At 39.7% G+C, this 27,877-nt stretch overlaps 1 long non-coding RNA gene across 1 annotated transcript; it reads right to left on the bottom strand.

Annotated features, from left to right (window-relative positions):
* Window positions 1-3,510: 3,510 nt before the first annotated feature.
* LOC136302564 (uncharacterized) lies at window positions 3,511-5,674 on the bottom strand. Its single transcript, XR_010724087.1, has 3 exons — window positions 5,610-5,674; window positions 5,431-5,514; window positions 3,511-5,069 (listed from the first exon to the last, which is right to left on the bottom strand). It is a non-coding gene; the product is annotated as an uncharacterized lncRNA (long non-coding RNA).
* Between the last annotated feature and the right edge of the window lie 22,203 nt (window positions 5,675-27,877).

The following is a 27,877-nucleotide window of genomic DNA, read 5'->3' as shown; positions in this document are numbered from 1 at the left end:
AAAGAGACTGTAAGAATTATCTGTTCTTACCTGGCAAGGGAAAAGGAGAAAGGAAAGTGAGCTACCAGCATCCATTCTCCTTTACAGTCCCAGAAAGGGATAGCCTTGCCATTTTAAAAAGCAGACCCTAGTCTTAAGAAGCTCTCGGTACCTTCTAGCATGAGAGCCAAAATAGGTAATAACCTTAAGAATTAATAGTAGGATGCTCCCAATGTTTCTGAAGTTTAATGATGGGACCAGAAGTGGTGATCTGAATTGCAGATGGTAGTGGTTCCTTCCTCTCTGATTTGGCTTTGATAGTTCCTTTGATGTAGAAGAACTGTGAGCTTAATTTGCATAACATTACTCCCACTCTTATCAGTCTGCTGATGGGATATCTTCATTAATTTTTTCACTATTTCAGGATTATTTACATACCTTCTGATTTTATAGTGAGATTCTGCTTTACTACACAGGGAGCCTACTGATAAGACTAAGGTACAAATCTCGTATTTTATGAATTTTGATACGTTTAGTATGGTATTTTAAATTTTGCTCCCGTAACAAATGACTCCACTCCATCAGAAATTACAACCATTCTTAATTGACATGCAATGTTTTTTCAGGAAATGGCAACTAGAGATGATTAAATGAGTCGCAGAATAAAAATTATGAACAAGTTCAATTGTTGAGTTCACCTTTTATTAATATGAACATATGCGATATTTAAAAAACATGATAATAAATACATCTGTTTTTATATATTCTCCTCTAAGTTATAATGTTTACTTTTATTCTAACTCCAGTTTCCTTCCTCTCTTTCTTTTATAGAACAGAATATCTTCTAAAAAAAATTCTTTTACTGCTGGGCAGAGAAGAAGAATAAAGATGTGTCTTGAATGTAAAGAAGCAGCAATTTTTGTCCAGAAAATAAATTCTTTGAAACTCAGTTACATGTGAAATGCACACAGGTACTATTCTTATTTTCCTTAATTTATACAGCTACATTACAATATGAAATCATTCAGTTCCCAGTTTCTGACATTTTTTTTTTCTCTTATCTTCTAGCATTTTGTTCAACTTTGTTTTCAGGCATCACAGTGAGAAAGATTTTTTAAAAAATCCGAATTTGCAAACATATGAAAGATTTCCCTTTAAAAAATTATTATTTTTTTATCCATTAGAATCAGTTCAGGAGATGAAGTCTACTTTATTGCTCAAAACAAAAAAACCCCTAATCCTACGAGCTGTTCTAATCTGATTGCAGAGTTCTCCCAAGCACAACCCTGGGACAGGAGAGGGGGAAGGTGCTGATGCACCCATGACTGACATCTAATTCTGGTTACATTTTGGAGGCTTTCACTGCAATTCAACCAGCAGTAAAAGCATTACTTGTTCAATATACAGCCTATTAAAAATTCTTCACATAAGGAAGGGCTTATTTGCCTTCAGATAAAAACAAGAATTAAAACAAAGATTCTGGAGAACAGCTTCAAGGAACTACAAGGTTGCTTTTTTAGGAGGAGAGAAAAAGGCTGCCAAAGACAATGTTCTAGTCCCCTCTACAGCTTGCAAATTATTTTTATCCTACCAGGCAAATTTTGTAACCTTTTATTTCACAGGATGCCAATTTGCTTATCCTTTAAATCAGAGTGTCTTGAGGCCTGTGAAAGTCCAAGAATGCACCTTAACAATCAGGTTCGTCTTGGTAGCAAGAATGTACTGGACTCACACTGAAATTTTTAAAAAATCTGAGTTTTTTTTTCTTTTTAAATTCCATTACAAAAAGCAGTACCTTAAAGTAGAATTTATTGAATAATGCAATGCATTCTAGGAATTACATATGAAGGCTTAAATTAAACATCAAAGAATTACACCATTTTCTTGTTCTTAACATGTGTGCTTTATAATCTGTAGAACATGTTCAGGTAAAGAGAAAAGCAATTTACATGAATCTCTAAATGGTAAAACCATTTGGCCTGTGTGGTTGATTTTGATTGGAAATATATTCTTATTTCGTCCAATGTAACAATTAGTTAATAATGTGAGTCATAATATGTAGCTAAACTATAACATTTCAAATAATTTTTATATATCTGCAATGTCTATATTAGACAGTAGGTTCTCTAATTACACATAAGGCACTACACTTAGTACACTTAAAATGCAACACTTTTTAGATTGTGCTTTTCCTTCTTTTAAAAGAACACGAAGAATTTGGAGGGGTACATGGAGACAACCACTTTTTTTTTGATGAATTAAGTTTATAATAAAATGGCTTCAAAGACCAAATGAAAAATATCTGAGATGGCAGAAGGCAGGATATTAATGTATTGATATCATCTGGATAATAATACAGTATGTTCCTGAACTAAGAGGTCTTCAGAAACTCTGAGAACTAAAATGACTATGTTTTTCGGGTATCAAAAAGTTATGAAGTACATTTAGATTTTAAAAGGTGCACTTAGAAATAGATGCCATGGGCACACACACACACCTGTGACTGCAGTGCCCTGATGAAGCTGCAGAATACACCCATGGTAGCTCTATACCTTGCAGTGCAGGAAGCAACAATGCAAAATATGTGTAAACATCTCAGCTGTCCAGAGATGCCAGAACAGCCCTTGAGGCACAGGGTAGCTTGTGTTCATGGCTACATCAATACACTAAGTAGGGAGGTGTATAGTTTCCCTACATCACCTTTGCCCTTTTCTTACACCTTCAGGCTAAGCACAAGCCCAAATTTGTTGCTGTGACATGTTTACATTGTGGCTGAGTTCTTTAATGCTGAGTGCATTCCAAAAACACCCCTCTTTTCACTGTTCTCAAGGGTTAATTCAATAAATAAAACACAATAAAACCTACTAAAAAAATCTGGAGCAGGAAGGAAGCTGACTTACTGCTTCTTGATTTCCCATGCTGCCACTGTAATTAGTTGCCATTTTCAACACGGTGGCTTCAGCTAGCTTAGAATTTAACTTTCTTTTGTTATTTTTAAAATTATTACTATTACTAATTAATTAAGATTTAGCACATCAGTCCTAAAAGCATGAGCCCTTGTAGTGTGAAGAGGAGGGGGCCAGAAGAGTTTCATTGCTGATCCACTCATTGTGGAAGGATGCTCCTTTGAAAGTGTCATCTTTTTGGGTGATCACTGGGGTTAGAGGAAAACACCCATCCTAGGAAACATGGTAACAAAATAACAAAATAGCCTTTAATGTCTGTAAGGACAGGCATCTGACTTTTTAATTTAAAATAAAACCTAGTGGAAATTTTTTAAAACTGCCAACAGCATCTTATGCCAATTTTTTTGGCGCTTCCCCATTCCCTTGCTCTACCTGGCACTTAAGCTTGTGTATAAGAATTTCTATCACTTTCCTCACATATCTTATTCATCTTAATATAGCTATGCTTTACCACTTTTTTTTTTCCTGTATGCAGTTTTTGCTAGGCACCTTTCACTTGCTTTGCTAGACAGCTAAATGTTTTTAAAAAGGTGTGTGTTACACTGAAGTACGTTTTTTCTATAAGCTTATTTCACTGGTCACTCCATATACTGTGCTAAATTTTTGATCATTGCCTCAATTTTAATTGAAAAATAGTTCAAGACAACAGCTGAAGTACCACTTAACTGTTTTTAAATGGCAGACGTGGTTTTTCTGCATATGAAGATAATGACACTCATTGTGCTTCAACTTTTTAGAGCGCTGAAAAAATACAGCTTGTACAGTGTTCCTCTTGAGGTCTGTACAAACACACAGACCTGACCCGAAGATGCAAATTCTATAAGGGAATAATTTTTGAAAGCAGTACTTTAACTTCTACTCATACAATTGCCAAATTGTTCACAGGGCATTTAATTTTTTTTTTTTAAAGATGCAAACTAATTTCACATTCTTTGTATCGAAAGGTCCTTTATTGAGCAGATTTTTACACCATAGGGAAGAGCAGTGTCTTGTTACTTGAAAGTTAGGCCTTTGCTTTACCAAATATTATGTGCCTCTGGGACAGGAAGAAAGCCTGTGCAACAGGTTTCTGGAGCTTTGCTGGCATGCTCAGACAAATTAACTTGTCATGACGAGTTGTGCTTGGTCTTTCAAAGGGGAGTTAGAGGGGTGTGGAGTTCCATGACACCACCTTACTTTTCCTTAGTGGATGTATTTGGTTTGTAGCTACTTGAATGGATTTTCTTCACACACATGATGCTCCCTCTCCAATCTCTGCACTTGCACAGACCTTGTGTAATGTAAGCCTACACCCTTCTCCTCGCAGTAGGTACAGTCAAAACAGAAAGCTGTTTAAATCTCCCTGGCAAAGGCCCTCCTCAGTCTCACCCACACTGGATGCACATACATGGTCTCCTGGCCGTCAGACCCATCTGTCAGGATGGCGTGGTGCCCATCCTCAGCCTTGTGAGATAGACTCACTGAGGCACAGACACAAAGCCAGCATCGGGTTTAGGGCAGGCATTCTATATGGAGTGGCAAATAATGTCTGTTATATGGGAAATACCACCTTTGGGCTGTTAGCAGCACCATAGGTTCATTTAGCCTACATGTGTTACGTTGATACGTGTCATGCGATAGGCAGATACAAAAGACATGAGTCAAAATATTTGCACCTGGAAGCATAAAATTAGACTCCTATGTATGTATGTCTGTGTAGAGACATATATACAAATATATGTGTGTGTGTCTTGTTTTTCAAAGAGCAGAACACCTTGCAGTCCCCTGTAATAAAAATGACACACACTCACACCTTCTCAAAATCAAACCACCTGCAAATATGCACTTGAGAGACAGCCAGCATGGTGTGTTTTTTAGCAAGAGGCTCTCCTTTAGCCTCAGGCTCTTGTTGGTTATTTCTGGCACTGCTCTGGATAAGACAATGCCATATGGAAGTGAGAGTTTGAAGAAACAGGCTCAGTCTCCTGAGTGCAGTAAGGCAATGCACCAATGCCTACGGGCAGCGTGGCATTTACTTGCTGCAGAGTTACTTCTGGAGCATCACTTCAGGAACACACAAGCTGATTCACACTTTTTCAAATAATGGACTGTGAGGCTCCAGCTAACTTTCTCTTCAGAGTTTTTCTGTAAAGAGAAAAGTCTGATTCAGAGTTTTGTGTACAGCTGCTCTCTGTGCACTCTCAGTGTGAGGTCTTCTGACTTCTTTCTCTGTGGGAGGGTTGGGTTAGCATTTGCTGGAAATGTGGGCTCAGTGATGGTAGCATGCTAGCGGCAGAGCAGCAAGAGGTCTTGCATACAGCCACAGCACCAAACAAAGGTCCCTTTGTGGGAGTGCAGCAGCTTCAGAATATACAGTTTGTATATTATTTGCTTTCCCAGATATGGAGAGGGAAGGAGAGGTGCAACTTTCCTACCTTCCATTTCTGGATTGCTGTTAGTACTTGACAAGAAGAAAAAGAGACAGACAGACCTGCAAGTTTCTTACCTTCCATTTCCAGGCTGTTCTTTGTAGTCGACAAGAGAAAGAGGAGAAAGTTTCTTACCCTTGACTTCAGGGCTGCCCTTCATACTTGACAAGAGAAAGAGGAGAGGAGAAAGCTTCTTACCTTTAACTTCCAGACTGGTCTTCATACTCTACAAGATAAAGAGATTCAAGTTTCTTACCTTTCACTTCCAAGTTGCTCTTCTTATTCCATAAAAGAAAGAAGAGAGGAATGGAGAGGACTAACCAACCTCACCTGCTTTTATCATGCTTGTCTTTATTACAGCTTTGAGCCATTAAGGGCAAGGCTGTTTTTCTGCTTTGGTGATTAGTGCACCTGTGCTTTATCAGGGGCCAGGTGGCCTGTTAAGATAATTAGAGCTCATCCAGTATTTTCTGGGCTTCTTCTTTTAAACAGTTTCCTAGACAGTTTCCATCAATAAGGGGCAACTCTGTGGAAAAGTATTTTTTTATTTAGGGAAGGTATTCTTAGTTATATCTTACCCTTTAGCCAAAGAGAAAGGGGGAGCATCAAAGTAATTTTATACTTGCATAGTAAACATGAACTGGTAACATGTGCTATACAATAGCTCTTCTCAATGTGAGACCATCTGATTTATTTGGGTTGATGTCAGACAGCAAGTAGTTTTGACATATTTTGTTACAAAAAGTCCAAGATTGTCTGACAAAGGTACTATTTTTGGCTCAAAACCAGTGTTTGCCTGCAGATCCTTGAGGTGCAGCAGAACAGTCCGGTACTACATCAATGTATCTCTGTGTCTAAGCATGTGTCAGCAGTTTCCTGGCATACCGGGTTTTGTTAACAAAATTGTGGCCAACTGACAAAGGAAAATGATTACTCACTTTTATCTGATAGTCATTAGATCACATTTTGAATACTCCCAGTTTTGTTCCCAATTCAAGACACTGGTAAACTGGAGTGAGTTGAGTGAAGGCCAACAGAATGGTCAGGGCTGGCACACCTGCCCTGTGAGCAGAAGCTGCAAGAGAGAGGTTGTTCAACCTACAGACAAGATGGCTTTGGGAACACCTTACAGCAGTCTGTCCATATCCACAGGGAAGTTAGTAAGAATGCAAATTCCTCTTCTTTAGGGGAATGGTAGATGAATGAGAAAACAACAGTCCCAGACTAAAAGAGAAGTTCCAACTGGAACAAATTGTCCAAGAATCTCTGTGAGGACAGCAAAGCACTGGGACAGGCTGCCCCGGACATTGTGTAGTTTTTGCCACGGAGGCTTTAAACACCTGACCCAAAGTCCTGAGCTACCTGGTCTAAATGCTGAATTCACTTTTAAATCTGAGCGGGATGTTAGAGCAGGATGCCTATCTGAGATCACTTCCAACCTGAGACATCCCATGGAAGGCCATCTTCCAAATTCTCTCATGATTACCTTTGGGTTATGCAAACCACTGAATACATTCCCATTTTCTTAAGGGAGGTCTAAGTGCAGAACAAATCCATGAAAAGTATTACAAATTATAATACGGGGAAAAAAATGCAACTATTTTGACTGCAAAATAATAATTGTGTATGGAATTGGTAACAGGATGTCCTGATTGCTGGCACAAACACTTAAGAACTGTGACTTTTAGAAAATCTCTAGCTCTTTTGACAGATCACATTTTCTTTAGGAGCCAGCATTGATTAAAATTCAAACAGGAATGGTCCAAGTCTTACAGTTTTGGTCTTCAGTTCACATAGTCCATATTTTCATTTTAAAGAGCTGTGTCTGATTAGCCCATTATGCATTTTTCTGTATTCTCACATGTTTAATCATAAATGATGGAGGAAGCCGCAGGTCAGATTAATTAGTCTTTTTTACTCTGTGTGTATGCATTAACATTACTGAATGGTCTGTTACAGCTTAATTAAGCTCACAACATAATTCTTTGCATTGATTAGGTACCACGCAGGTACCCAAGTTCAGCTATTCAAAGTTATGGCAGACATCTAAGTCAGATGTTACTGCTACTGCTCCTACATGTTAGCAAATGCCCCAACTAAAACAGGCCAGGATTTTTCCAGTTAAATAGAATAGGTATGAGACATTTTGCTGGAAAAATGCCATAAATTGATGAAATTCATCAGGCTAAATAATCTTTTTTATTTCCCCTGAAACATAGAAGGAAGCCTTTCTGCACAGGGCATTGGATGGCCCACAACAAACCTATTGGAGAGACAAAAGTCACAGCTGTAGGCAAGATGATGACATGGACTCCCTTACTGGAGGACAGACCTCTGCTGGAAGGTTGTGTACCCATAACTTCCATTTCACCCAGCAGCCAATTAGTGTCTATAGATTGTGTTCACTTTCCACAAACACTGCAAGTGGGTTTCATCTCAAGTAGCTTTAGATACTTACAACATGTGTGGGATATATCAGAGCTGCTCTGTTAGATTCCCTTTATTGTCAGTGGGACGAAGTAGGTACCAAGAAAAATGATTCATCTGACCTGCCTTAGAAATCTACTGAAGGACGAGATGTCTCATACTTCAGCAAACTGTATTACCTTCCATTGACAGGAAAAGAAGTTCAAACAAGTAGCCTGACTGCAAGTAAATCCCAGATGAGAAAACAACACTGATCCATAAATCTGGGACCAAGAGAAGTCTTGTAATAAAAGGGACAAACAGCCTCATTCCTACAGCAGAGCCGCATTTTCAGTGTACCTGCTTCAGACATTATTAAAACAAACCCAGATAAAGAAGTATTACAGTGCTATGATCAAAACTACAAGTCATACAGGTTTGAAAAACAAACTTTTTCATATATTGAAGGTTTTTTACATTGATAAAGCCATGGGAGATGAGAGTGATAGTTTCTTTTTCAGAATCTTTATATATCTGAACCATGTTACATTAGCTTTATGTATCTGAACCTTTATTTGGCCACCAACCAGTACAGTTCCTTCTAAGTATCATCAAGTATAACTTGCAGCAAGTAGCAAAAAAGAAGAAAAAGTTCTTTGGAACTCCCCTTGTTTCTCTCTGGGAGGGTAAAATTCTTCGAATCTGCAATCTATAGGGTACCACTCTCACCAATGAAGACTTCACAATCAGCTCACCACAAGTCTTTCTGTTCCTATTATTTCATCATTATAGATAACTATTTCCTAGACCCTTCTTTGAGGAATTATGTGATTTGGTGAAGAAATTCCTAAATATACCTCCTTTTGTCTTTTTTTATTTTTTTCAAATGAAAAAACCCTCAGTTTTTTCTCTGATGACTGCAGAAGAAAGCAAAAAAACTTGACTGAGACAAAGTGCTCAGCCAGTATCAAAGGAAACAGGGACAGAAATTCCAGAGCTGCCCTGGTGACCTGTAAGGCTGCCAGGCAATGCCCCAACCCCATAGCTCAGCATCACGCCCTGCCTAAGCCCTCTGTCCTCCCCTGTAGTGCTCAGCTCTGCTGCAATTCCAGCTGCCCCGAGTGACTCTCTGAGCCATCACAATTTCAGCACTACATAATCCTGAAAGAGATGTGAAAAGAGTAAGTTGAGGCTGCAGGGGAAATGCACACACACCAAAAGAAAAGGGAAGTTAAATGGTAGGGACACTGTTAGTGTGGTCACGGAACAAAAACATGATACATACAGAAAGTTGAGGAAAGGAAAAATTGTCCTAGATGCCTCCACGGTAGCAACGCAGAGCCTGTTTTTTTTTCCTTTTTGCCTCACTTCCATAAGTTCCAACTCTTAAGGAGTACATGCATGAAAAGAAACTGACTTCCTCCTAGGTCATGACCTATTCATAATATAAATTCACATATTATGATTGCAGTGTAGCTATAGTCATTCAGAAGTACTGCAGAGAACTATTTGATATTATTGTATATAGAGTGAGGGCAAAGGGAGTTGAGCTACAAAGAGAACAAACTGTTTTTATTAATGTACAATTTCATAACTAATTGTTTTGGTGAAGCATAACATACATCTTGGGAAATGATGTATTTTTGCTAGACATTTGTAAATCTAACTAAGCATAAACACTTTGCTTCAAAGCATTCCTGTGAGCGAATGATCGTATTTTAACATTACGCCCAAAAAGGCTTGTCTTGCAGTTCAAAATAGTTATACATGAGAGGAGAAGTGTATTCTGAGGTATACTCCTGAATATTAGTCTACATGAACATACCTCACTTTGGCTAGCTAAAAATCATGAGATTAGGTAAGCACAGTCTAGTGATGAATACTTTGGGGATCTGAATTTTATTATCAAGCATCACTAGAAAACCTGTTTTGCACATAAAACAGGAAAATACCTAAAGTTTCAGCTTTTGCAGTCTCACTAGATACTTAAATTGACAACAGCAGCTTTAAGACCAAGGTACATCATCTTGTGCATTGTCTAAGGCCACAGTAAATGATGCATACACGTATATCCCATGGGAAAAGGAGGAAGTCATTAGCTTGGATACTTTTTGAGTCATCCTGCACTGAAGGTGACAAATGTTACCTACTCATCTTGGTGAAGCATGTATGCTGAGTTAGTTTGGCTCAACTGACAGGCAGAAATGTAATAATCTTCAGATTTACTAGAGGTGCTAAACTGGGCTGTTACATATAGTTCATATCATGTAGCATTCTGGTTTGGAAGATAGCCTTACAATCCCATCAATTTCAGTAATCATTTGCTAATAATACTACTCATATGCCTTGGAGGATGTGCTGGATGTGCGGAACTACAGGAAAAATCGCTGTTGGCATCTCTACTACAGCTGGGCTCAGAAGTTTTACTAAAGGTGAGTTGGTGTGCCCCACTGTCATAATGAGCCTGGTGTGGAGGAAGCATCAGACTTGTGCAATTGCTTTGTGCTTTCAGTTTGTTCTGGAATTTACCATGTTGCATTGGTCTGTAGGAATACAGACACCTTAAAATAGGTTGATTTATGCACTTCTGCTTCAAATTTCTGTATTATGTGATAATCTGGAGATTATGACATAGATTATCACATATATTTCAAAGAAGTGATTAAAATGAGTGATAAAGTGATTTTGTGAATACTTAGTAGAAACTGGAGAACAGGACAGGAGGATAAAGCACTGCAGTTAAGAATTAATGATACTGGAAAGCAGTCCATTACTTTGAAGTGCAAATCAAAGGCCTGTCATTTGAATACATCACCATCTGGGTAACAAATCCTTTCCAAAGACAATTGACACTATGAAGAGTTGTGTGACCCCACCACTCAGAGATGCTCTCTCCATCCTGGGCTTTATTCAGTCATCTTCTAACCACAGGATTCCTAAAGCTGCTGGTTGAATGTAAGAGCAGGATCTTGCTCTCCTGTTCCCAGTCCATGACAAACCATCATCCATATCTGTAGTATTAATAATATCCAGGAAATTGATTAAAGGTATGATAATTTCTGGTGTATAAGGCTTAAATGTCAAACATTAAATATAAAAATACCCTGTACAATAATCACAATGTTACCGGAATAAATTAAAACGTGGCATTTACAATATGGAGAACAATTGAAGCCATAAGGTGATAGTAATCTCTGCCGAGGAAACTGTTACTTCAGAGGCGTGTTCTCCTGAATTTGCGGTGCTCTTGGCAAGCATATTTGTGGTCTGAAAATAAAAATTTGCTTTTTCTTAATTCTAATCTTTTCTCATTCTTGTTACCCTCATCACTGATGTTCACTGCAACAGATCCCAAGTTTTTATTGCTATCAACTTTAACACAAACCTAAATCCATTTATCCTTACTATTTTCACCTTTATGAGCTGTACTGATTCTACCTTTCACTTACTAACAGATATGCTGTAGTCCAGTAAGTACCAAATACTACTTTCACATCAGGTTTTACTGGGAAGTGCTAAACACATTCAGAATTTCTCAAAAATTTCTCAGGATTACAGAATCTCTTCTAAGGCCTACAGATGCTGGAATGCATACACAAGTTTGATACTGTTCTTATGATTTATTCATACAAATATCTCAAAAAACTCAGAATTGGCAGCAACAAATAAACCTTCATGTAATTAAATATTTCTCATTTCAGTGATTACTTTGTCTGGAGAATGAATCCCTATTGGTCTTTACTGATGGCTGCAGAGAGTCCGTCTTTTGATTTCCCCCACTTTCCATTAGTGCTTAGGTTCTAATTCTCTTTTGAGGAGACCAGCTGTGGTTGGAAATTCCATTTCATGGAGGGGATGTGCTGGAAACAGGCCCACGAAGTGAACATTATGGTACCCCTCATGACACATGGCTCCTTTTTCAGACAGAACATAGACTGAACATGTAAAAATATCTTACTGTGAGATGTGTGCTGCGATCAAGCAGGCCAAGCAGGTGAAGCCCCTATGGTATGGTGGGCGGTGATCCAAATATAAGTATGGGATGGGCCTGGCAGATTGACTAGATCACCCTTCCCTAAACCTGCCAAGGCAAGCACTAAGGAGTTCAGGAAAGCTGGGTGTGCTTCAAAACAGAGATTTTGAGGGCACAGGAACAGACTGTCCCTGTGTGCCGAAAGATGAGTCGACAAGGCAAATGTCCAGCCTGGATGGGCAAGGAGGTTTTGGAGGAACTTAGAAATAAAAACAGGATGTATCATTTTTGGAAGGAGGGTCAGGTCCCTCAGGAAGTATTTAAGGGGGCTGCTAGAGCATGTAGGAAAAAAATTAGGGAGGCCAAAGCTCAGTTTGAACTTAAAATGGCGACTTCTGTAAAAAATAATAAAAAATGTTTCTACAAATATATTAATGGTAAAAGGAAAGGTAAGGCCAACCTTTGTTCTTTATTGGATAAGGGAGGGAACTTAGTAACTGCAGATGAGAAGAAGGCAGAAGTGCTTAATGCCTTATTTGCCTCAGTTTTCAGTGGGAAGACAACTTGCCTTCAGGATAACTGTCCTCCTGGGCTGGTTGATGGTGTCAGGGAACAGAATGGTCCCCCCAATATCCAAGAGGAGGCAGAGAACTGCTGAGATGCTTGGATACTTACAAATCTATGGGCCCAGATGGGATCCATCCCAGGGTGATGAGGGAGCTGGCAGATGAGCTTGCAAAGCCACTCTCCATCATTTACTATCAGTCCTGGCTCACTGGTGAGGTTCCGGAAGATTGGAAACTGGTCAGTGTGACACCCATTCACAAAAGGGTGTGAAGGAGTATCCCAGTAATTATAGATCAGTCAGCCTGACCTCAGTACCTGGCAAGATAGTGGAACAGTTTATACTGAGTGTCATCACGCAGCACCTACAGGATGGCCAGGGTCTCAGGCCCAGCCAGAATGGGATTAGAAGAGGTAGGTTATTTTTGACCAACCTGATCTCCTTGTATGACCAGGTGACCCGCTTGGTGGATGCAGGAAGGGCTGTGGATGTTGTCTATTTGGATTTCAGCAAGGCTTTTGACACTGTCTGCCACAGCATACTTCTGGATAAGCTGGCAGCCCAGGGCTTGGACAGGAGCACTCTTTGTTGGGTTAAGAACTGGCTGGATGGCCAGGCCCAGAGAGTGGTGGTGAACAGTGCTGGTGGGGAACAGCTGGCAACCAGTGACCAGTGGTGCTCCTAAGGGGTCTGTGCTGGGACCAGTTCTGTTCAACATTTTCATTGATGACATGGATGAGGCTATTGAATATTTCGTTAGTAAATTTGTGGATGACACTAAGCTGGGAGTGTGTGTTGACCTACTGGAAGGTTGAATGGCTCTGCAGAGAGACCTGGAATGGTTGGATGGACGGGCAGAGTTTAACAAGATTAAGTTTAATAAGTCCAAGTGCTGAGTCCTGCATTTTGGCCACAATAACCCCCTGCAATGCTATAGGCTGGGGATGGTGTGGCTGGTCAGTGCCCAAGCAGAAAGGGACCTGGGGGTACTGGTGACAGCAGCTGAACCTGAGGCCAGCAGTGTGCCCTGGTGGCCAAGAGGGCCAATGGCATCCTGGCCTGTATCAGGAATGGTGTGGCCAACAGGAGAAGGGAGGTCATTCTTCCTTTGTACTCAGCACTAGTCAGGCCACACCTTGAGTGCTGTGTCCAGTTCTGGGCCCTCAGTTTAGGAAGGACATTGAGATGCTTGAATGTGTCCAGAGGAGGGAAACAAAGCTGGTGAAAGACTTGGAAAACAAGCCATATGAAGCACGACTGAGGGAGTTGGGGTTGTTTAGCCTGGAGAAAAGGAGACTCAGAGGTGACCTTTTCACTCTCTAACACTTCCTGAAGGATGGTTGTAGACAGCTGGGGGTTGGTCTCTTTCTCCAGGCAGCAACTGACAGAACAAGAGGACACAGTCTCAGGCTGCATCAAGAGAAATATAGGTTGGATATTAGGAAGGAGTTTTTCACGGAAAGAGTGATTAAATACTGGAATAGTCTGCCCAGGGAGGTGGTGGAGTCACCATCCCTGGACGTGTTTAAAAAAAGACTGGATGTGGCACTCAATGCCATGATCTAGTTGAGGTGTTAGGGCTGGGTTGGACTCGGTGATCTTGAAGGTCTCTTCCAAACTACACATTCTGTGATTCTATGTGCTGACCCTGCTGGAAGCCACCACTGGATGGTTGGAGACCTACCTTGTGCCTCATGCTGCTGCCCGAAACACCATCCTGGGCCTCAAAAAGCAAGTCCTGTGGAGACATGGCACTCCTGAGAGCATTGAGTCTGACAACAGGACTCATTTCAAGAACAGCCTTATAAACACCTGGGCTAGAGAACACGGCATTGAGTGGGTGTATCATATTCCTTATCATGCACCAGCTGCTGGGAAACTGGAGAGATACAATGGACTCCACTTAAAAACCACCTTGAAAGCATAGGGTGGGGGATCTTTCAAGAAGTGGGAGCAGCATCTAGCAAAGGCCACCTGGTTGGTTAGTTAACACCTGAGGCTCTACCAACTGAGCAGGCCCTGCCCAATCTGAGCCCCTGCATACAGTAGATGGAGATAAAGTCCCAGTGGTACATGTGAGGGGTTTGTTAGGGAAGACAATTTGGGTCAATTCTGCCTCAAGTACAGACAAACCCATCCGTGGGATTGTCTTCGGTGAGGGATCAGGTTGCACACGGTGAACAATTGTCTTAGATTGCAATGCAAGATGTAACTAAAAGTATGTATTTATTCTATTGCCATCTGTTGAAACCAGTTGGGGAGGTGTTTTCTTTTTCTCTTCTATGACTCATTTCCCATAACTCTGGGGGAGAGGGGGCGGGTACCGTCTGTATGGGCCAGCTGTAAAACCAGGTGGGGCAGTGTTCTTTATCTCTTCCATGACCCATCCTCCCTCCAGGGGATATCTTCTGTTAATGGGCCATTGAGTCTAATTGCATGACTGGTAAAATTACATCATCCCATTGTGAGATGCTCCACCCAGTGGGAGGAGCCAAGCATTCCTATATGGATAAAACCTGAGATTCAGAACACCAGAGCAGTCTGTTTCCACTGGATTCCCAGAGGAAGGCTGGACCCATATCGTCGCCACTGGACCTTCAGAGAAAACTACACCCTTCTACAGGATCAACCCTTCTCCAACAGAACCACATCTGTCACTCCAGGAGGACTTAATTGGACTGCTACCAACACCCTGACCAACAGGGTGTCAGGCTGTATTCTGACTTGGTCAGTATTTTCTTTTTTGTTTGTTTGCTTTTTTGTACTACTGCATTTTTATTTTTAATATTCCTAGTAAGGAACTGTTATTCCTATTCCCATATCTTAGCCTGAGACCCCTTAATTTCAAAATAATAATAATTCAGAGGGAGGGGGTTTCCGTTCTCCATTCCAAGGGAGGCTCTGGCTTTCCCTGGCAGATACCTGTCTTTCCAAACCTAGACACATGGTCAATTTTTAAATTGTTCATTATTACTCTAGATTCCCTTTGTAGCAATCTGACTAGGTAAAGGGGTCTGTATGCCACCATATAAAATGGATGTACAGAGATCCCCAAGCACTCTTAAATGTTGGAAAATGTAAAAGAGCAACAGAACAAATGAGAACTCATCCCATGTATCTTTCTTTGTATTCATGGTTAGACCTCGTAGAATTGTGTGAATTCTTTATTGTTTTAAAGAGTCCTTTTTGAAACACACAGGTCCATTTATACCTTCAGGGTCCATTAGGGGCTACTTCTGAATAGAGGAGAATGGCATTTGGTCACCAGTACTATTTTTAAAATTTTCTCTTTTCCAACATTCATTTAAAATAAGAGGTTTATTCATTGATTCAGTTAAATTCACCAGGGATAGCTACACTGGAGAAGGGACTGAAAGCTCCAATTCACTTTAATTTGTCTATTTGCTTATAATCTGTATTGGAATGCAGCACCAAACAGACAGAAGGGGTTTTTTAGTCATGAACAAACTCTTTGAATTAAGTACATTTGAAAACACACATTTAGTTCTGAGATCAGACTGGTACAAGTTCTGGTTCTAGTAAAAGACAGGCACTTTTTTTTGTTGTAAAAACACTGCAGAATGAAGTTCTTTGTGGGCCTAGTGTGGCAGAAAGTGGAAATATAAAGTTCTGTGATTCACACCACAGGGGCATTGACTCCTCTTTGACATAGTCAGTCAGAAGTCATAGCTTCTGCTCAGAATTTGCTATTGGACTGAACTGTTCTGATGGGGCTGACACTAAGCAGGTATTAAATCTCTGTGAATTCAGTCAGGGCTGGTGCTTGAGTGTTCTGCTGATTCATGCCATGAGAAGGCTAGCAATCTAAGGAAATGAATACAACAAAAAAGAAAAAACACCCCCAAAAAACCCAAGGAAGAACAAGCATTCAGCAGAAAACTTCAGCAGATACTGCATTTAACAACACCAACTCTGCCTATAGCTGAAGAAATGACTGAAACACTTAGTATGGTATTGATTTGGGAGCGTGCAGATTTCACCACAAATTCAACACAGAGTCAAAACTCAGGTAAAATCTGGAGTCCAGTTCATGCCTTTGGGATCAGCTCTAGTGATCTAGAGGAAACAGGGGTTTTTTGCAAGGCCCAGGCTACAACAACTGCCATCTGAAACTTCTCAACTCCAGCTTGATCCTAAGTAAAGGATTTACTGTGTGGTCATCCATATGCTATAGGTCTGGGGAAAAAATGTTCGTCTTCAGCTGAGCTGATGCCAAAACATCCTCATCCTGCTCCCCTAACCATCAAGGGTCTCTAGAGCATTCCTTTACTCTCCAGGAGTTGGGAATTAGTGAAGCCCTCAATGGCTGGGTGATCAACTGGGTCTTTCTTAACCCAGAAAAAAGAGATTGCTAATTGGCCCAGCTTTGTATTTATTGGCAAAAGTCCATGCATGAACCATCAGAATTACATGGCTTCCTCTTTCTTTTTCCAAATACATGATCTACAAAACAACAACATCCTAACAAAGGGACTTAAGTATGTGCCTCTTTTAGAAAGCTTTCTTTGAGAAAGCATCTGTTGTTTGATAGATCACAAATATTATGTATTTATTTATGTAAGTACCTATCTATCCATCTATTTATCTATCTATCTACTCTCTCTGAGTTTTAGTTTTGTTTCATTTTTGCAAGCAGAGAATGAGTGATATTTGCTATATAACATATAAAAGTATGTGATATTTGATACATGATTCTCTGAATGATAATTATCATATTAAACTCATTAATTATGACCTGAAGTATAATTACAAACTGACATACCTGTTTAAATAAATGAGCATTGCTATGCCTAATTTTTTTTTTTTTTCATATTATCCTTTGGCCAAAGAAACCTTTCTGAAATAAAAATGTGTATCAAATGTATAGCCCTTTGTCCAGTTTTCCCTTTTTTTCTTCCAATTATATTATATGGTATATGTGATGTGATATGTGTCCACGTAATTTAACAGCTAAAAGAAATAAGCAAGATTTCTAAGTTGTGCTTAACCCTGTTGGCAATATTCCACACTCTGTAGAATTACTGTCCCACAGGAATTTTTCTCTGGATATTAAAATAAAGGTCTTCTTGTATATAAATGAAATATTTGTAGTTGTAGAAGGACATAAAAATTTCCTAAACATGCAAATTAAATAACCACTTTAGCCTTGCTTAAGGTACAGAAAAGATGGGACAAGAAGTGTCTTTGTGCATGTGGGTCCCCACTGATGTGTTAGCATCTCATTATGGAGTTGTTTGTATTAAAAATCTGCATCTCTCTGCAGCCCTTCAAAAGACAGAGCCAGAGAACTGACTTATGTTCTTCTGAAAACCTATCACTCTTCTGTTTAAGAGAAATGCCTGTATTTTTGAGCCCTGAATAAATTAAAGCCTTTGATTAATCAAACTGGGGTTTTTTTAAAGTAAAACAATATTTTTAAAGTTTTCCCATGTCAACTGAGTACCAACATTTGTCACAATCAGATGTATTTGCTACTGGGCTGAATGTGATATTTTGTTTAAGCCTTTGTAGTGATAGTATTTGTTTTGGGAGGTTTGTTCCCCCTGGTTAATGGTGCCTGTTCCCAGTCTGTGACCTCTGACATCTCTTCCCTATTGGGTTCCCTGGGCTGTGCCAGCTGTCTGAAGCCACACACTGCACTGGATGGATGGATCGATAGATGGATGGATGGATGGATGGATGGATGGATGGATGGATGGATGATGGATGGACGGATGATGGATGGACGGATGGACGGATGATTGACTGAATGACTGAATGACTGAATGACTGAATGACTGAATGACGATCCTTATGCTTCACATTGCCATGTCTACACTGGTGTGGTCCTTGGGAGTAAGCAAGGAGAATGGTATAGACATAGACTGTGGGCACCACTTGTAAAAGTCTATCTAATAGCATGAACATCCATGTATCATAAAGCTCGGGACTTTATTTACTGCCTTATCTCTCAAATAGAGGAGTAATTTTGTGTTTATGCAAAATGGTTCCAAATATAAAATGAGTAAAAACTTCTAATTCAATATATTCCTGAAAGCTTGTGTGAGACAAAAATACAACTCATAACTTATCCATTCAGAATGTAAGTACTCCTAGGCTTTAAATTCTGTCATCTGCACTGCCTTGGTCTCAATTCAGAAGTCATTGTATTCAAGAAAGCCCAGAAGCATAACCTGAAAATACAGTATTTTCTGAGCATGTACTCCCGAGTCTAGCAGCATCATGAAAAGACAAGAATTAGCTAGCTCAGCCACGCAGAGATTGACATACCTGCTGTGCTCTTTGTCATAGGCAAGGCCAAGTTAATTACATCCATGGAAAGGTGAGCTTCTGCTGATATATGAGGGCAGAACACACATGTCTAAACTATCATTAATACAGGTGTGAAAGAGGCATTTCTTGCTGGCAGAGTCTGACCAAGAAGATCTAATGCATTCCTCCAGAATTAGCTTTGTCACCTTCCCTAAAAGTTGTTGACACACTTTGATTTTTAACAAAACAAATGATTAAGAAGAATTGCTATGCAGTGCAAAAAGCATGAAGGTTACTGGAAGTCAGCAGAAAAAAGGTGGCAGAGAAAATCACCATTTTCTCATTTTAATCCTAGCTTGATAATTGGATAAGAAATAAGCCTGACAAAATATCTGTTCCTTTAGACATTGAGACAACCATTGTGCTGGTAGAAAGGGTGATCTAAATTATGCAATTGACAGAAATGAATCAAAGAAGTAATGACTAAGTATAAAACCTGCAATTTATGGCTACTAGTAATCTGCAGTGCTATTAAAAAAGGTAATAGCCGGTACTGGCAGACAGGGTTAGAAAGGTCAGGGTGAGATTATTACAGTCAGGAAGGGAGATTGTTGCTATGTAAAACCAGCATACCAAGGAAAAATGAAAACTGAGGTGCCTTCCTCATTTTATTATCTTTAGACAGTCAAATTAAAGAAAAAAAAAAGCAAAACCATACAGGTTTCTTTGATACAGCAAGGACTGCAAAACCCCCGCAAAGTTATGAAGCTGATATGTAAGGTGTTTTCATGTGTGGCATTCTTATTGTTTTTTGTTATAATTTTAAAAGTTTCATTTGAGTAGCTGTCTTTGCATGGCAGATGAGGATGCCATCCAGCTCTGAAGATCACAAAGTTTCTTTTCTTCAGGAATGTGGAGTTCCTTGGGATATCCAACTGGGGCTCAGGGAGGTCAGACAGTCTCTAACTCTCTGTAGCAGACTGACCTTCTCACCCCTCCTCTCCCTTCAGTCTTCTCTACTCTTTTTGGATAGAGCTAAAAAGGACATATTTTGGGGCAGGCTCATCTAGAAACACATATGAACTATTACTTTGATTTTTTTTGTGCGTTTTTTTGCCTTTCAGTAATTTCACTGAGCTAAGTACACTATACATATATAGCTTACAATCCTGTTATAAAACGAGGAGTTACCAAGGGATTTTGGCAGCTTCCGGAACTGGTGTGATGACATGTGAGTACTGTAAGGAAAAGCAAAAAGGAAAAAAGATGCAACTTTTTATCATCCTGCCAGTTAGTGTAAACAGGCTGTAAATGGTCTGGCTCAGCATGTAAGCTGCCAGTGATTTCTTTCCTGTATTGCTCCTCTCAGGTGCTTCTGCTCTGTCATAGATGCTGTTATGAATGGCCAGGCATTTTTTCTCACTGTATCACAACACTGTTTTAAAGTATGAACTTGAAATGCATGTATGGATCACCTGTTCTGTGTTCTCTGTATCTCTCTTCAGTGATCAGTTGTGACAAATTACAGATTGTCTGATAGAAAATTTAATTGTTAGTATTTCAGACAATTCTCTTTTCCTTACCTCATACCCTTAGACTCTTTCTAAAGAAATCAGTCTACTGTCAAGATAGGTATCTGGAATCACAGTGATTAGTGAATCAATTTTTGTGGCAACTTCTGTACTTTAAAAGAAGTATTGAAAGTAGTCTGGATTTTTCTCTCAATGTGAAGGAATTGCTTTCTCCTTGTGATTTCCTGCCATAGAAGATTTCATGCAGATAATGGTTTTCAAAGAATGTAATTGCTTGTGCAATTTGAGATGATAACTTAGTAATTTTTGTTTCCTGTCCTGGCCAAGAACAATGAGGAAAGCTTAACAGAAACCTAGCAAATTTTGGAATGCTTTATCCTTCTGCTGCTGCAAAACAAAAATGTTAACATAGTATAATTTCTATCAATTCAGTCAACATAACGTTATTAGTCACTGACCTGCTTTCCTTATCTTGCACGTTACATATTCTCAGAACACTTCAGATCCCTGGGTGGAGATTTATGTAGTGATGGGATTTCTAGAACAATGCTTCTGGTCAGACCACACAGAGCCATGTGCCAGATGTCAGGCTTGAAGACAGGCTTCTGTTTCACACTATATTTCTGTCAGTTACAAACACTGGAATCAGATTTTTAACTGTATGGTCAATACATGCATTTTCAGCTTTATAAATATACTATGTATTTTTTTTTCATGCAGGCTAACCCTGAATGTTTTTGTATTTGAAGTCTGTGTTGCCCTCAGTCTGAGATATTGCTGTTCAGTGGATAGTTTCACATGTCTACTCCTGGAAAATCAAAGAGAATTATGAAAAGGAATTGCTCACGGATTTCAGTTCTGCATTAGGGTTTCATGTGAGTTGTTTGTCAATCCTTCAATACTTCATTAATATTCAAGAACATTTATACAATAAATTATGGCCTCTAAACATTTTATATTAAATGTTAATATAATCAAACATCTACACTTTCCCCCCAGGTACTACCCTGTAAATATATTGTTATACTTCATGGAGTGTTTTATTATGATGATAGTAATTTTCTAAAGGTATGCTGGCATTATTAATATGCATTTGTATTCCAGACATATAAAGAAGATCTTAGTTGGTTAATAATAAGGAATTAATATTAAACTCACCAAGACTCCATTTTTATTTTCAAAGCTGTCTTAGTCTAGGGAAAAACAAATTATTCAAATAGAAAAACAGAAGAGATGTTAATAGCAGCAACTGTAAGACAAATCGTAGGAACAAATTAACAGACAAAATAGCAGAGAGAATCGCTTATTCATGTAAGTTTTTTTTATTATGGTTATGTACTTTGTATCAGCAATCCTGAGTACTAGATGCTGGTGAAATGTATGCATTAATAGTAAGGTTTCACACTTACCCAGCTTTCTGGTATAAATTTTTTAAAAATACAAACGGTAAAGAGATTAATACACAATTTTAGCATATGAGGCAGTCTTTTTATGTTCTTTTTATAGGAAAAAGGTCTTATAAGTGTGGGAACTACATATCAGCAAGTGCTTGATTTTCAGTATGTTTAAAATTTGGTGGTATGGAGCATCTATGATGTTTTCTTCTCAGTGGAAATCATGAAAGATGTGAGGAAGGAAATCTTTCCTTCTACAGTTTTGTTTCAGGTTTTGAGTCTTTTATTTTCTTCCCAAATGACTTTCTCCTGTTTCTCACAAAACATTTTCTATAAATATCCTTTCCCACTGGCCAAGTGGCAAAGAATCTGCTGTCATAGCCCATCAACTTTTCCTTTCTGCTGGACTTTGCAGCCTCCTCTTCCCAGGTCATTCCACTGCTGTCTCTGCACACTCACTAAAGGGAGAAGCTGTGAGGAATGAAAGGGATTTTCCCCTCCCTGCATAGTCCTGACGGAGGCAGAACAACATGTGGAACTGCACAACCAGCCGGTAAGGGTTTCTGCTTGAGCCCCAAAATCTTGTACCCAAGGGGAGAAGACAGCAAGAAATTTGAGTCACTGGGGGACAAAGCCACCTTAGCAGGGGAAATAGCTGCCTTTGGCTGGCTTTCCAAAGTGTATAGCAGAAACAGGGAAGATATCAAACAGGCATTTGTCCAAGACCTAAACAGATTTATTGAGGGGTCTGAAAGTTCAGAATTGTGAGACACTCCCAGCGGACCTGGCCTAATTGTAGCCAGATTTTATACCAATTACCATACCTGCAACAGAGGCAGGCATGATGTGCATTCTGCATACTGGGAACTAACAGCTGCCTGCATTCATATTAGGGTTCCTCCCTAGGGGATTATCCCATCCTTCTATTCAAAAAGGCAGTAATATATTATACTCATTATAGGTGAAAAATTTGCTGGTAAGCATAATACAGTGCATGAATCACTGAATATAAAACAATTTTACAAACAATGTTTTAGAAAAATTTCTACATTAAAACATTGTTTTCTAAACCCACAACTTCATCTTTGAGATCATCCACATTTCCCAAAGAAAACTATGGGATTGGAGTCTTTTCCCTTTGTTTTGACTCTGTTACACTAAGGGAATTCAATGGCCCACATTTAAATGATCTGTATGGAGCAAAGCTTTCAGAAGGGTCTCTTCTACTCCCTGCCCTGCCTATGGCATTGAATTCTGTTTGAATCCCAGGGTTTTGGTAACCGGGGAGGGCTACAGGGGTGGCTTCATTGAGAAGTTGCCACAGACTTCCCCCATGTCCAACAGAGCCTGTGCCAGGATGGGCCTGCCACTGGCCAAGGCTGTGCACACCAGTGATGGTTGAAGCACTTCTGGGATAACATACCCAAAAAGGGAGAAAATCTTCTGTGCAGCAGCAGCAGCTGGAGAAGAAAGAAGTGAGAATCTATGAGAGAAACTGTCATGCAGACACCCAGGTCAGTGCAGAAGAGGGAGGAGGTGCTCCAGGCACTGGAGCAGAGAATCCCTTGCAGCCCATGGTGCAGCCCATGGTGAGGCAGCTGTGCCCCTGCAGCCCATGGAAGTCCGTGGGGGAGCAGAGATCCACCTGCAGCCAATGGAGGATCCCACATTAAAGTAAGTGGGTGCCTGAGGGAGTGTGTGACCCCATGAGAAGTCCATGCTGGAGCTGAATCATGGTGGGACCTATGAACCCCTGGAGAAAGGAGCCTACACTGAAGCTGGTTTGCTGACAGGACTTGTGACCCCATGGGGGACCCACACTGCAGCAGCCTGTTCATGAAAGACTGCACCACATGAAAGGGACTCTATGCTGGAGCAGTTCCTGAAGAACTGCAGCCCATGGGAAGAACTCACATTGGAGAAGTTCATGGAGGACTGTCTCCTGTGCAAGGGACCCATTCTGGAACAATGGAGGAGTGTGAGGAGTCCTAGCCTGGAGGAGAAAGTAGCAGCAGAGACAATGTGTGATGAATGACCTCAGCCCCACTCTCTGTCCCCTTGTGCCAATTATGAGAGGGGAAATGAAATGAAGAGCAAAGCAAAAGAAATGAAGAGCAAAGCAAAGCCTGGGAAGAAGAAAGGAAGGCGCTTTTAATTTGGTTTTATTTCTTATTATTTTATTGGTAACAAACTAATTCCTTCCAGTCAAGTCCATTTTGCTTATGATGGTAACCTGTGAGTGATTCCTCCCTGTCCTTATCTTGACCAATGAGCCTTTGGTTGTCTGTTCCTTCCCTGTCCAGCTGAGGAGAGGGGTGATAGTGTGACTTTGATGGGCACTTGATGTCCAGCCAATGCCATCTGCACGTCATGGTCTCTGTGGCTGGCACTCTCTGATGGTGGCTTCGGCTTCCTGAGGGACCAGTGAGGATATGGCTTCTGAATCAGGAGGTGCAGAGAAGCATTTCTTAGCAGAAGGCATTTTGTGTCATTGTGGTCAGAAAAATGGAGCACAGTACAAACTGGGTTGCATTGCACACAAAAAACATTGTAGCCACTGATGCAGATTAGACTCTATTAATTTTACAAAGTGTAAATCCAGAATATGTTAATCCAAATTGTAATTCCCAGTCTGATGAGACAAAAATTGAATTCCAATTCCATAGACAAGTGAAGGTGGGAACTGTAAGAAAAATTTATGATCACTAACTACACATCACTATGAAAATTAATGCTGCATACTTTGTAGTTTCATGTTCTGGTTCCCTCAATATTACAGAACCTCTCTGGGATAGGAATCTTCAGCAACAGCATCTCAGTGACCTCTATCCTGCCGCTCAAGACAGAAAGCTGATTCCTCTTGAGTCTTTTGTAGATTTCTGATGTTTGTGGTGACCAAAAGTCACATTAGCCCCTTTCCCTAAGGCTCTTAAAAGCTGTCTGGGGAGGCGAGCTGCATGCCTTCCAGGGCCGTCAGAGGCAGGGCAGCATTCCTCTGCTCCCAGCCCTCACCCATCTGTGCCCCATCAGCTGGAGGATACTAAAATAAATCGGGAGTGGGCTGATGCACAAGCTGTATTACAGAAGGTATGTCCTCCCCAGGAAATGTGTAAACAAATATTTGAAAGATCTAAAAATATGAACAAAGATGCCTCTGTGGCAAACAATGAACCTTCAAAAGTCTGTGGCACGTGTTCTACATACAGTTGTTAGGTAGAGAAATTAAATTGCTAAATAAAATTAGTTTCAAATAGCCAAAGCTATAGAATCTTCAGCCACAATGTAGCATCCTTAATATTAAGTTTTTAGTTTAACATCTTGCTCACTTTTGGTGTGGCCACATCTGTGTAATGTATTAGATAGATTAAAAATAAATATTATTGCAAAGCATCCTCTTACTCCCACATAATGTTCTCTTTTGGTCTGGCCTTTGCTACTGAAAAAAAAATAAATCAGTCTTACATCTGTAATACTGTTCAAAAAGTAGGAAGTGATGCTGAGGATGACTGTATCTGCCCTGAGTTCTATCTATTGCTAAACACTTGAAAAGTTCCTTCTTCGGCACCAGTAGTTCTCCTCTCTCACTGTACTTGGTCAGTAAAAAGCCAATAAGAAGCACAGTGTCAGTGCAGTGCTACAACATTTTCATTTGTCTGGTCTCTAATAACAGTATTTCTCCCAATTCAAGCACACTTACCCTGTTGCTCTTGCTCTATCCAAGACCTTCTGATGGTTATGACTCTTTTCCCTTGTGCTGAATCTCTGCCCAGTTATGTGTCATGAGCAGCCTCTGCTTCCTTACAGCCATATTTCCTCACCCTGGCCAGAGATCTGCATGAAAGGAATGAAGTCACTTCCAGCCATTACTGGTCTCTGTGGCACATAGCTCTTCATGTTTCTCTAGCCCAAATTTTTATTTTGCACTAGTGCTCTCTGCCTTTTCTATCCAAGATAGTCCTGTGTCTGTGCAATTATTATGTCCTTAAAATATTTAATTTTTTTCCTTGTGAAGAGATTTTTAACAAGCTCTGTAAAGGGGTTGTAAGGCAAAAGGCCTCTAAAGGACCAGGCAAAAAAAGAAGCACAGTTGCTCAGTTATATTTTTCAAAAGCAGTCTGATTTGCCAAAGATGAACTCCTTTCTGTGACTTTCTGTGAATTATCTCCATTTAAAGTCTAACTTTCTGGGGATTTCTTGAGTTTCTCTCTAACTGGTACTTTGTCCTCTTCTCTTTGTTCTCATATGACCTTCCTTAGCAACAAAGAATTGAGATTTTAATGATGTTTTAGGGTTTTATTTGCATGGTCACAGCCATGTAAATGCTTAAATAATTCTTTTCCTCTGTTAAAAAATCGATATGTTTCATTTTTTAAAGGTTTTCTTTAGCATCTGGAAAGCAATTGCATGCAAATGCTTATATTATATAACCTTAGCCATTCCAGCTACCATTTCTCCCAATTAAAAGGATCTCCACCCCTCGTGAACAATACTGTTTGATTTCAGGGCTTTCTCTCATCTTGCTCAGCATGAACAATTCTGGATCAGTCCTCCTCTGCTGTTCCCATTGCTCTACTGAATCTCCTCTCCTCAGCTGTTTGTACCTTCCTTGAGAGAAGAAGAGGGAGGGACAGGAGAATGTGTTCTCACAGCACTGCTGTTTCTCCAAATTTTTATGAATGCTTTGCGCTCCTACAACATCACATTTACTCAGCATAGCCCACACCACCACCAAAGGGCATGGGAAAAGCAGACACTTGGTCTCTTGCCTTCAGAAAACTGGATAAAATTTTCATTTGTTGCCTTTTAGAAAGAGGTCAGATTGATAACTACAACAACAGCTTAGTTTCCCTTTCTCTTCTGTAAAGTGTGTTCCATGAGTTATTTATCTCCCTGTGAGACAAACTTCCTTCATGGAAAAATTCCTGTTTCTGTCGTTCACCATTGCACCTTTATTTCCAGTTGTCAATTCTTGACCTGTGATCTATATCACAATTACAATATTTCATTTTGATTACTGTTTAGACCTTCTGTCTTGGTGCATCATTTTTCTTAATGGTGGTTTTTCCTCTTCTGAAAAATGAAAGTACACCCAAGGGAATATATTTTTATAATGCACATTTCTATCTATATGTATGTATTATTTAATAATATTAATCCCTCTGTAAAGTACTGGTTTATATCCAGGTAGAACATAGAGTAGTTTTGGGTGCTTACATCACCCAGGCAAAAGTCACAGAAAACATCTCAGTTTGTGGTTCTGCCTGACCACTCATGTGGGATGCTAAAAGAAACTAAACATTCTATTATTTCCTCACATTGGTTATAATTGCTGTTGTGGTGGATAATCAGTCTCTGCAGGCCTGCCCCTCTGCTTCCCCTCTGTGACTCTTCTTCTCTGTGGGAGAAGCAAGTGAGATCAGGGAATTCCTGGAGCTGTTACATGGATGTACAGATTTGTGCTGGGACACATCTTCCTTGGTTTTGTTTGACAGATTACCTTTTCAGAACTATGATAACATACTGTCTCACATCAGCCTCATAAATTTGCCTAACAAGTCACAATAAAATACAAAGCAATACCTCCCATAATCAAGTGTCACCATGGCTGCCACAGATGAAGATTTTATCATAGCTGTATTGTGTTTGACTATAGTGTCATAACCTAACTGCTTGAACATGTAACATATATTCTTACTGTCTCAATAAGGGTACTTGTGTCTGAGCACAACATGCCAGAGTTTTGTGATCTGTTAGAATTAGTGAGTTGAAGATTGCTGAAGTTACTAGGAATTTAAGGTTCCTTAAAGGAAGATTGCTGAACCCTAGAGTCCCAAAATTAAATCAACCTGACAGAGAAATTGTAATTTAAAAATGATCTGTTAATTACTAAATAGACAGAGCATTCTAAGGAAAGGCCTTTGATCTGGCAAGGTACTCCTGATTCACCTGCTGGGCCTAATAAAAATAATAACCTAACAACAACTAATTCAATGTGATTCATTGTAGCTGAATACGTGTACTGTAAAAAAAAAAATAGATTTTGTGGTCATGGTGATAGAAAATAGACTCAAATGTAGAAATTCAACCAGCTAGAATTAGATATGCTCGAGTGTTTGGGATTATCTCCCCCTCTAGTGGCTGTTTTATGAAAAAATATGAAAACTGAAATTATCTAGTTATACTATAATTTTTGGAGAGTTTATAGAAACTTTGAGGTCAGATAGAAGTGACCAAAGTGGACTGTTTATTTTTACTGTGCTGGATTTGAGTGAAAGGCTGTTAGTATAAACCAGAACAAGATTTGAAGTTCTTGATTTTCCTGAAACCATGACAGTGATATGGATATCACAGAATTGATTAGGTTGAAAAATACCTCCGAGA

Source organism: Chamaea fasciata, unplaced genomic scaffold (genome assembly GCF_029207755.1).
Source record: "Chamaea fasciata isolate MVZ Bird 193981 ecotype frontalis unplaced genomic scaffold, bChaFas1.0.hap1 SCAF_1, whole genome shotgun sequence".
NCBI lineage: Eukaryota > Metazoa > Chordata > Aves > Passeriformes > Sylviidae > Chamaea > Chamaea fasciata.
This window is presented reverse-complemented; position numbering and strand designations above follow the sequence as displayed.